Source organism: Bos indicus x Bos taurus, chromosome 15, assembly GCF_003369695.1.
Source record: "Bos indicus x Bos taurus breed Angus x Brahman F1 hybrid chromosome 15, Bos_hybrid_MaternalHap_v2.0, whole genome shotgun sequence".
NCBI classification, from domain to species: Eukaryota; Metazoa; Chordata; class Mammalia; order Artiodactyla; family Bovidae; genus Bos; species Bos indicus x Bos taurus.
The window spans coordinates 34,412,793-34,422,017 of record NC_040090.1 but is presented as its reverse complement, the minus strand read 5'-3'; the positions used below and the strand labels follow the sequence as shown (position 1 = coordinate 34,422,017).

The 9,225-nt window shown below is 38.6% G+C and overlaps 1 pseudogene; it reads right to left on the bottom strand.

Annotated features, from left to right (window-relative positions):
* Positions 1-211: 211 nt before the first annotated feature.
* On the bottom strand, positions 212-1,192 carry LOC113904929 (annotated as a pseudogene).
* Positions 1,193-9,225: the final 8,033 nt, after the last annotated feature.

Genomic DNA, 9,225 nt, shown 5'->3' with positions numbered 1-9,225 from the left:
TATTCCCTCTTACTACTTCTCCTGACACAAGGGTTTTGCAATGATTTAAAGCTAGGAAATAATGATAGAAAATGAAATATTTTTCTTGAAGGGACATGTGGAATTTGTGAACTATCATGGAATTATTATATACCAAATGTGTCCAAGAATTTCTAACAGGTTAATCTTTAGGATGAAGGCAATGGATGTAAAAGTTGAAATATCAGAGAATCTAAGTTTGAGCAAGCCCTATCCTTTTGGATAATAGTATCCCTAGGAAGCCTTGGCAAATCTGCTTTGTCTTGATGCTATAAATAATTGGGTTGAGAACTGGTGGAACTAACAGGTAAATATCTGCCATGGTAATATGAATAATGGGAAAGGAATGTTTTGCAAAACGATGCACTAAGGACAACCCTATCATTGGCACATATAGAATGAGCACAGCACAAATATGGGAGACACATGTACTGAGGGCTTTGAGTTTCCCTCCCCGGGATGCAATGCACAACACAGAGCAGAGGATGAGAGCATAAGATAAAAAGATTCCTAGAGAATCTACACCCCAATAAAATGCAACAACAAACAAGCCATACAAAACATTGAATGAGATGTCAGAACAGGCCAATTGGATGACATCTTGATGTAAGCAGAAGGAGTGGGAGAGAACATGGGAGTGACAGAAAGAAAATGTGGGGATACGAACAAAAACAACAGGGAGGACAGTGGAGTATCTGATTACGATGAAGACCCCTATGTAGACAATGCGTTGTAGGGTAAGTTTGCTGGAATACCTCAAAGGATCACAGATGGCAACACAGCGGTCAAAAGCCATGGCTAGGAGCACAACTTATTCCATTAGAGAAAAAGTGTGAATAAAATACATCTGGGCTACACAAGTATTCATCTCAATCTCCTTAGCATCAAACCAGAAGGTTCTCAGTACTGTGGGCAGGGTGGAGATGCACATGCCCATGTCCGTGAGGGACAGCATGGCCAGGAAGTAGTACATGGGCTCATGGAGACTCTTGTCAGTGTGGATGATGTGAAGAACTGTACAGTTGCCCACTATTCCAATCAGATAGAACACACAAAAGGGGATGGAAATAAAGTGTTGAACATCCTCACAGCCAGGAATCCCAGAGAGGTAGAATGAAGGTGCCTGTCCAATACTGGAATTAGTGCCTGTCATTACATTGTTCCAAAAAGCCATTTTTCTACCATTAGAATATGAACTCCTAAAGGGAAGAAAAACATACAACATTGAGAAGATAGCAGGTCATGTTTTTACATTAGGTTTTTTTTTTTTCTTAATGCTTGCTTTGTAGGGGCATTATTCATACAGATTTGGAAATTACTTTGAATCATGTTAATATATTACTGTTTAATCCTTAAAATGATTTGTGGTTATTATACTGTTATCTGTCAATCTTTTAGGCTGCTGATTCTGGATTTTGAATGATTCATAGAATGCCCTTTCCTCCCCTAAGTGTATAACACAGTCTCCTCCATTTTCTACTATTATTTTCTTAGGTTAGTTTATTTTTATTCACTTTCAGTTGTATCATTTACCTTTATTTTTGATTGTGATGTAAAGTAAGAATATTTTCCCAGACCGTGACCTCTCTATGTTAAGCATTCATTTAGCATTCATTTCACTCTGACAATGACACTTGGTGGAGGCATTTTAGAATGAATGTCAGAAAAAGCTTAGGCAATAAATGAATGAAGTTTGTTTTATCCAATGGAAAAAATCACACAAGACTAATCAAGTCATATAGGATATAAAATTGATATTTCAAAAAAAAACAAAACAAAACCACTGCATATGCAGCAAGTATGGTTCTCAATTAGAGAGGTACATAAATCAGCCCTCAAACTGATTTAAATGTGAACCAGAAGTCCCCAAGCATCTACGGGTAAATAAGTGCCTACCTATTGACACAGTCTCAGGGATTTGGATTTCGGTTTCTCTTTCATATTCTCCACCAAGGCTTATTTATGTGTACCTACCCTGCAATAAGGCAACAGTTTTAAGTAAATTTCTATCATTTGTTCCATGGATATAATTGATTTGTGAACTATGTCAGTTTTCTTAATACTGGAGCCTCCCTACAATTGTCTGTGGAGTCCCAACTAGTTTTCTACTGTTGCCATCTGTGAACACAGTCTTCAGACATCTCTGACAGCAAGGAAAACATCAGCCATCACAGCCTCATGATCCCTAAGATATTAGAATGAAGTTAACCCACCCTCAGGCTGTGATCCCATGGTCCACTATAATGGCAATAATCTAGTGTCCTGCTTTTTTTTTTTTCTTCTGCCCCTTTGCTCATTTTCCCTCATGATTCAATCTTTCTTTCATAAGAGTAAGTTGGCTATTAATGGAGATCTCCCCATAGAAAAGGTAAAACATGTTATTATCCAATTCCTTAAAAGTATTCATGAGTCACAATCACATCCTAATAAATAAGAGTACTTTTAGGCTCATAATTATTTATATATTTATTATCATATTTGAACCTTGGAATATGAGATCAACAGAAACTTGGTTATATATGAGTAACCTGAGGTTCAGAAATACCATTGATCAAACTAAAGACCAATTTTGTTTAGAATCCAAGCCCCTGATTCTAAAATGTTACTAAAATATTTTAACTCTATGTTCAGAAAGTAGCTCCAGTTCTGTCCATAGCACACTAGGAAGTGTGTATTCTTGCCACCTTTTAAAAGGCCCTTCCTCCTTAGACTGCAGGATATTTTTACCAGGTTTCCCTGAGTAATCCTGGGAATTACTTATCTTTTTCTGCAATTGCTTCCAAGTTTTACTTGAAAATGTGCAGTCTTCTCACTTTCCTGTAGAGTTTTAACCAAACAGTGGCTTAGAAGAAAACTGAGAGAGAAAAGCCTTAAAACAAAGAACTTTTACTGGACAGAGAGTGGCAAAACAGAAATCAGACTGATTATATTCTTTGCAGCCAAAGATGGAGAAGCTCTATAGAGTCAGCACAAGGCTGGGAGCTAACTGTGGCTCAGATCATGAACTCCTTATTGCCAAATTCAGACTTAAATCGAAGAAAGTAGGTATTCAGGTATGATCTAAACCAAATATCCTACAGTTATACAGCGGAAGTGAGAAATAGATTCAAAGGATTAGATCTGATAGACAGAGTGCCTGAAGAACTATGATGGAGGTTCGTGACACGTGTACACGGAGGCAGTAGTCAAGACCATCCCCAAGAAAAATAAATGCAAAAAGGCTAAATGGTTGTCTGAGGAGGCCTTACAAATAGCTGAGAAAGGAAGATACGCTAAAGGCAAAGGAGAAAAGGAAAAATATAATCATCTGAATGCAAAGTTCCAAAGAATAGCAAGGAGGGATAAAAAAAGCCTTCCTCAATGATCAATGCAAAGAAATAGAGGAAAACAACAGAATGGGAAAGACTAGAGATCTCTTCAAGAAAATGAGAGATACCAAGACAATATTTCATGCAAAGATGGACACAATAAAGGACAGAAAGTGTATGGACCTAACAGAAGCAGAAGATATTAAGAAGAGGTGGCAAGAATACACAGAACTATACAAAAAAGATCCTCACGACCCAGATAACCATGATGGTGTGATCACTCACCTAAAGCCAGACATCCTAGAATGTGAAGTCAGGTGGGCCTTAGGAAGCATCGCTACAAACAAAGCTAGTGGAGGTGATAGAATTCCAGTGGAGCTATTTTAAATCCTAAAAGATGATGCTTTGAAAGCGTTGCACTCAATATGCCAGCAAATTTGGAAAACTCAGCAGTGGCCATAGGACTGGAAAAGGTCAGTTTTCATTCCAATCCCAAAGAAAGGCAATGCCAAAAAATGCTCAAATTACCGCACACGCTAGCAAAATAATGCTCAAAATTCTCCAAGCCAGGCTTCAACAGTATATGAACCATGAAATTCCAGATGTTCAAGCTGGATTTATAAAAGGCAGAGGAACCAGAGATCAGATTGTCAAAATTCACTGGATCATCAAGAAAGCAAGAGAGTTCCAAAAACAATTCTACTTCTGCTTTGTTGACTATGCCAAAGCCTTTGACTGTGTGTATCACAACAAACTGTGGAAAATTCTTAAAGAGATAGGAATACCAGACCACCTTACTTGCATCCTGAGAAATCTGTGTGTAGGTCAAGAAGCAACAGTTAGAACTGAACATGGAACAACAGACTGGTTCCAAATCGGGAAAGGAGTATGTCAAGGCTGGATATTGTCACCCTTGTTATTTAACTTATATTTAGAGTACATCATGTGAAATGCCAGGCTGGATGAAGCACAAGCTGGAATCAAGATTGCCAGGAGAAATACCAGTAACCTCAGATAGGAAGATGATACCACCCCTATGGCAGAAGTTTAAGAACTAAAGAGCCTCTTGATGAAAGTGAAAGAGAAGAGTGAAAAGTTGGCTTAAAATTCAAAATTCAGAAAACTAAGATCATGGCATCCAGTCCCATCACTTCATGGCAAATAGATGGGGAAACAGTGGAAACAGTGTCAGACTTTATTTTGGGGGGCTCCAAAATCACTGTAGATGGTGACTGCAGCCATGAAATAAAAAGACACTTGCTCCTTGGAAGAAAAACTATGACCAACCTAGACAGCATATTTAAAAACAGAGGCATTAATTTGCCAACAAAGGTCTGTCTAGTCAAAGCTATGGTTTTTTCAGTAGTCATGTATGGCTGTGAGAGTTGGACTATACAGAATGCTGAGTGCCAAAGAATTAATACTTTTGAACTGTGGTATTGGAGAAGACTCTTGAGAGTCCTTTGAACTGCAAGGAGATTCAACCAGTCTATCCCAAAGGAAACAGTCCTGAATATTCATTGGATGGACTGAAGCCAAACTTGAAACTCCAATACTTTGGCCACCTGATGTAAAGAACAGAGTCACTGGATCAGACTCTGATGCTGGGAAAGACTGAAGGCGGCAGGAAAAGTTGACAGCAGAGGATGAGATGGTTGGATGGTATCTTCAACTCAATGGACATGAGTTTGAGCAAGCTCTGGGAGTTGTTGTTGGACAGGTAAGCCTGGCATGCTGCAGTCCATGGGATCTCAAGAGTCAGACACGAATGAGTGACTGAAATGTACTGAACTGAACTGCAACAAGAATGCTACCTTATGAAGTTGTGGTCTACAAAATATACACTCTTATTACTCTAGCATCCTGCCCAAAATGCTCCCCAAATGCAACAGTTCTAGTCAAATTAATCAATAATCCCTAGTCACCAAATCCAAAAAATGTTCCTGTTCTCATTATAACTCTCAGCAGTATGCAAAACTGTTGACCATGCTCTCCTCTGAAAATATTTTACATACATATTATTTTTGAAAACATGCTTGCTTTATTTCCTCTTACCCTACAAAAAGTCCTGGGTGTTATTTGGAAGGAATGATGGTAAAGCTGAAACTCCAGTACTTTCGCCACCTCATGCGAAGAGTTGACTCATTGGAAAAGACCCTGATGCTAGGAGGGATTGGGGGCAAGAGGAGAAGGGGACGACAGAGGATGAGATGGCTGGATGGCATCACTGACTTGATGGATGTGAGTCTCAGTGAACTCCAGGAGTTGGTGATGGACAGGGAGGCCTGGCGTGCTGCGATTCATGGGGTCACAAAGAGTCGGACATGACTGAGCGACTGATCTGATCTGATCTGATCTGATTTCTTTAAAACTTCATTGGTTCCTACTCCAGTGCTAGATTTCTAAATACTAAAAGTACCCTAGGTGTTCCTTTTGTTTTTATTTCAAATATATAGTACACTTTTTCCTAAAATATTCTGTTTAGTAATTGTTTTTAAAAACTACCCACTGATAACTTCACAATACATCTCTATCCTTAACTCTCTACTGATCTCCAGAGTGATATCAAATAGTCTATCAGATGTCTCTGTTTTATGTCTAAAAGACACAAGAAAGATCACATGGCCAAGAAGGAACTCTTGGCAATAGCCTTAATATTTCCATCGTAGTAAATGTAACTCATATTACACCATTGATCAAATGTAAAAACTAGGCTTTGTCCTTGATTATTAAATCCACGTCCTCTCATTTCAAGGTGCAGAGTACTTTAACCTATTCACTTCTGTTGCTTACCACAACATTCCTCTTCTATTTTATTGGCCACTTAACTAATCTCATTTCTTCCATTCTTATGTCATTCCCTCAAATCAATTTTCCTTAGAGCCAATGAATTCTTAAAGACACAGGTAAGTCAGTTCATTTCTGTGTTTAAAATGTATTAATTGCTGCCTACTTATCTCTGAAGAAAAGGGAAGCCATTGTCATTATTTATAAGATCCTTCTTCCTTGTGTATAGAAAAAGGGAGGTGGATTATACATGGGATTTTGCCCAGACTCTCCTTTCAGTTCATTATGTGCTCTCATGCTCAAATGCCCTAGGTTGCCTCTTACACAGTTTTACTAGCTTTGACCTCATTTCCACTCTCATTCCCAAATTCCATTCTTTCCTTCTTTCTTTTTGTATAAAATAACCCAAGGCCCTTTCTCAGGACTGTATTCAAATATGCTGTTCTGCTTATCTAAAATACCCAAACACATCTCTTCTCACATTACTGCATCACATTATACAATTTTTTTCCCACAAAGTTCATTACTTTTTCACCTCACTCAAATTCCCTGTCTCCAACTACCCATAACCAATCTCTTTCCCTGAGCCACAGTTATCCGCTTCTTTCCATCAACAAAACTGATAGCTATTTTGCCTTCCAGCTTTGCCCTTCTGCCCCATAACAGACTTACTCCTGTCTGTTGGCCACTTCTGTTTATTCGTCAGTTAAACAACTTTCAATGCTTTGGTTTTTTGCCCATATTAAAGTGCTGAAGTTGGAGACAGAGTTTTCTAAGGGGTATAGAACGTTTCCACTTACACATCTGTGATGAAAGAAGCTTTTCATTTTTCCTGGTTATATGGGGTCCCTGAAAGCCTGAGGGAACCAGAGCCACTAATGGTACATTAAGGAGTAAGGGCCTGTGAGCCTAAGGGATGGATGTTGTTCAGGATGAGACAGCGGGAATTTCCACAGGAACAGAGAAAGCCTAAGGGAGGCACAAGTGGACGAATGCAAGGAAACTCTGACTCTACATCTGATGGCTGCTGAATTTAGATACACAATGGGAGGTTGAAGGGTTCCAGCTGAAAACTCCTTAGTGGAATAAAATAACTAAGAATAGTAAGACTACACAATAAAATAAAGGGACTAAGGAACTAAAATAGATATTAGAGCTGGGCGGCTTCTAACACCCGGCCTATATGGGATCTTCCCTAGATGGACGGGTGAATCACAAATAGATATGTTCTTAGAGGGACTAAAATAGGTGTCAGTAACCTCAAATTGTGATTTTATTAAAGAGATATGAGATTATTAATGCCAATAACCATCTGCCAGAAGTGTATACAAATGCTGTAAACTTGTGTAATATTACATGTCATTATCCTAGGCTTAAATTATTTCTAGTTTAATTTTACAGAAAATATTTGGCTGTAGCATAACCAAGCAGAAAAGGAAACACAGATATGTAACATAAGACTAATATTAAAAAATAATAATACAAGAATAAACATAGAGGATTCAAAAATAGAATTTTTAGATAGGCTTTAAAATAACTGTGAATAAACATATTCAAGAAAATAGAAAGTAAGATTTAAATATTCAGGAAGAAACTGGAATATTGCTTAAATTTAAAATGAAAATTGTATAATTGAAGAAAGATAATTATAATTGAAGACAAAATGTTCTTTTTTATAAGCATTAGGTATCATTACTTAACTCTTCTTAAACATTTTAGTGGTATAAATATATATTTACTAGTAATTTTCTGTCAAATGGATACTAAAATAAACATATATTTGAATCTTTTGAAACAAAACAAATATACATAAATTAGTTATAACTATATATATATATATATATATATATATAAATTAGCTGTTGCTGCTGCTGCTGGGAGAAGGCAATGGCACCCCACTCTAGTACTCTTGCCTGGAAAATCCCATGGATGGAGGAGCCTGGTGGGCTGCAGTCCATGGGGTAGCAGAGTCAGACACGACTGAACAACTTCACTTTCACTTTTCACTTTCATGCACTGGAGAAGGAAATGGCAACCCACTCCAGTGTTCTTACCTGGAGAATCCCAGGGACAGAGGAGCCTAATGGGCAGCCGTCAATGGGGTCGCACAGAGTCGGACTGCTGCTAAGTCACTTCAGTCGTGTCCGACTCTGTGCAGCCCCATAGACACCAGCCCACTAGGTTCCCCCGTCCCTGGGGTTCTCTATATATTATAATTATTAATGAATACATATATGGACTGTAGTCCAACAGGCTCCTCTGTTCATGCGATTCTCCAGGCAAGAATATTGGAGTGGTTGCCATGCCCTCCTCCAAGGGACTGTCCCGAGCTAGGGATGGAACCCAGATTTCCTAAGTCTTCTGTACTGGCAGGCAAGTTCTTTACCAATGGCACACCTCTCCAGTGCTCTTGCCTGGAAAAATCCCATGGACAGAGGAGCCTGGTGGGCTGCTGTCCATGGGGTCGCTAAGAGTTGGACACGACTGAGCGACTTCACTTTCACTTTTCACTTTCATGCATTGGAGAAGGAAATGGAAACCCACTCCAGTGTTCTTGCATGGAGAATCCCAGGGAGGGTGGAGCCTGGTGGGCTGCTGTCTATGGGGTCGCACACAGTCAGACACGACTGAAGCGACTCAGCAGCAGCACCACATGGGAAGCATATAACTAGTTACAATTACACAATATATTGTATAATTACATATATATATAAGTAATATACATATTTATATAATATATGACATTATATATATATTACATATATTATACTATATATACTATACATATACTGTATATATCAATTATTAATACATAATTACTGCAGATGGTGACTGCAGCCATGAAATTAAAAGATGCTTACTCCTTGGAAGGAAAGTTATGACCAACCTAGATAGCATATTGAAAAGCAGAGACATTACTTTGCCAACAAGCGTCCGTCTAGTCAAGTTTATGGTTTTTCCCATGGTCATGTATGGATGTGAGAGTTGGTCTGTGAAGAAGGCTGAGTGCCAAAGAATTGATGCTTTTGAACTGTGGTGTTGGAGAAGACTCTTGAGAGTCCCTTGGACTGCAAGACGATCCAGTCAGTCCATTCTGAAGTAGATCAGCCCT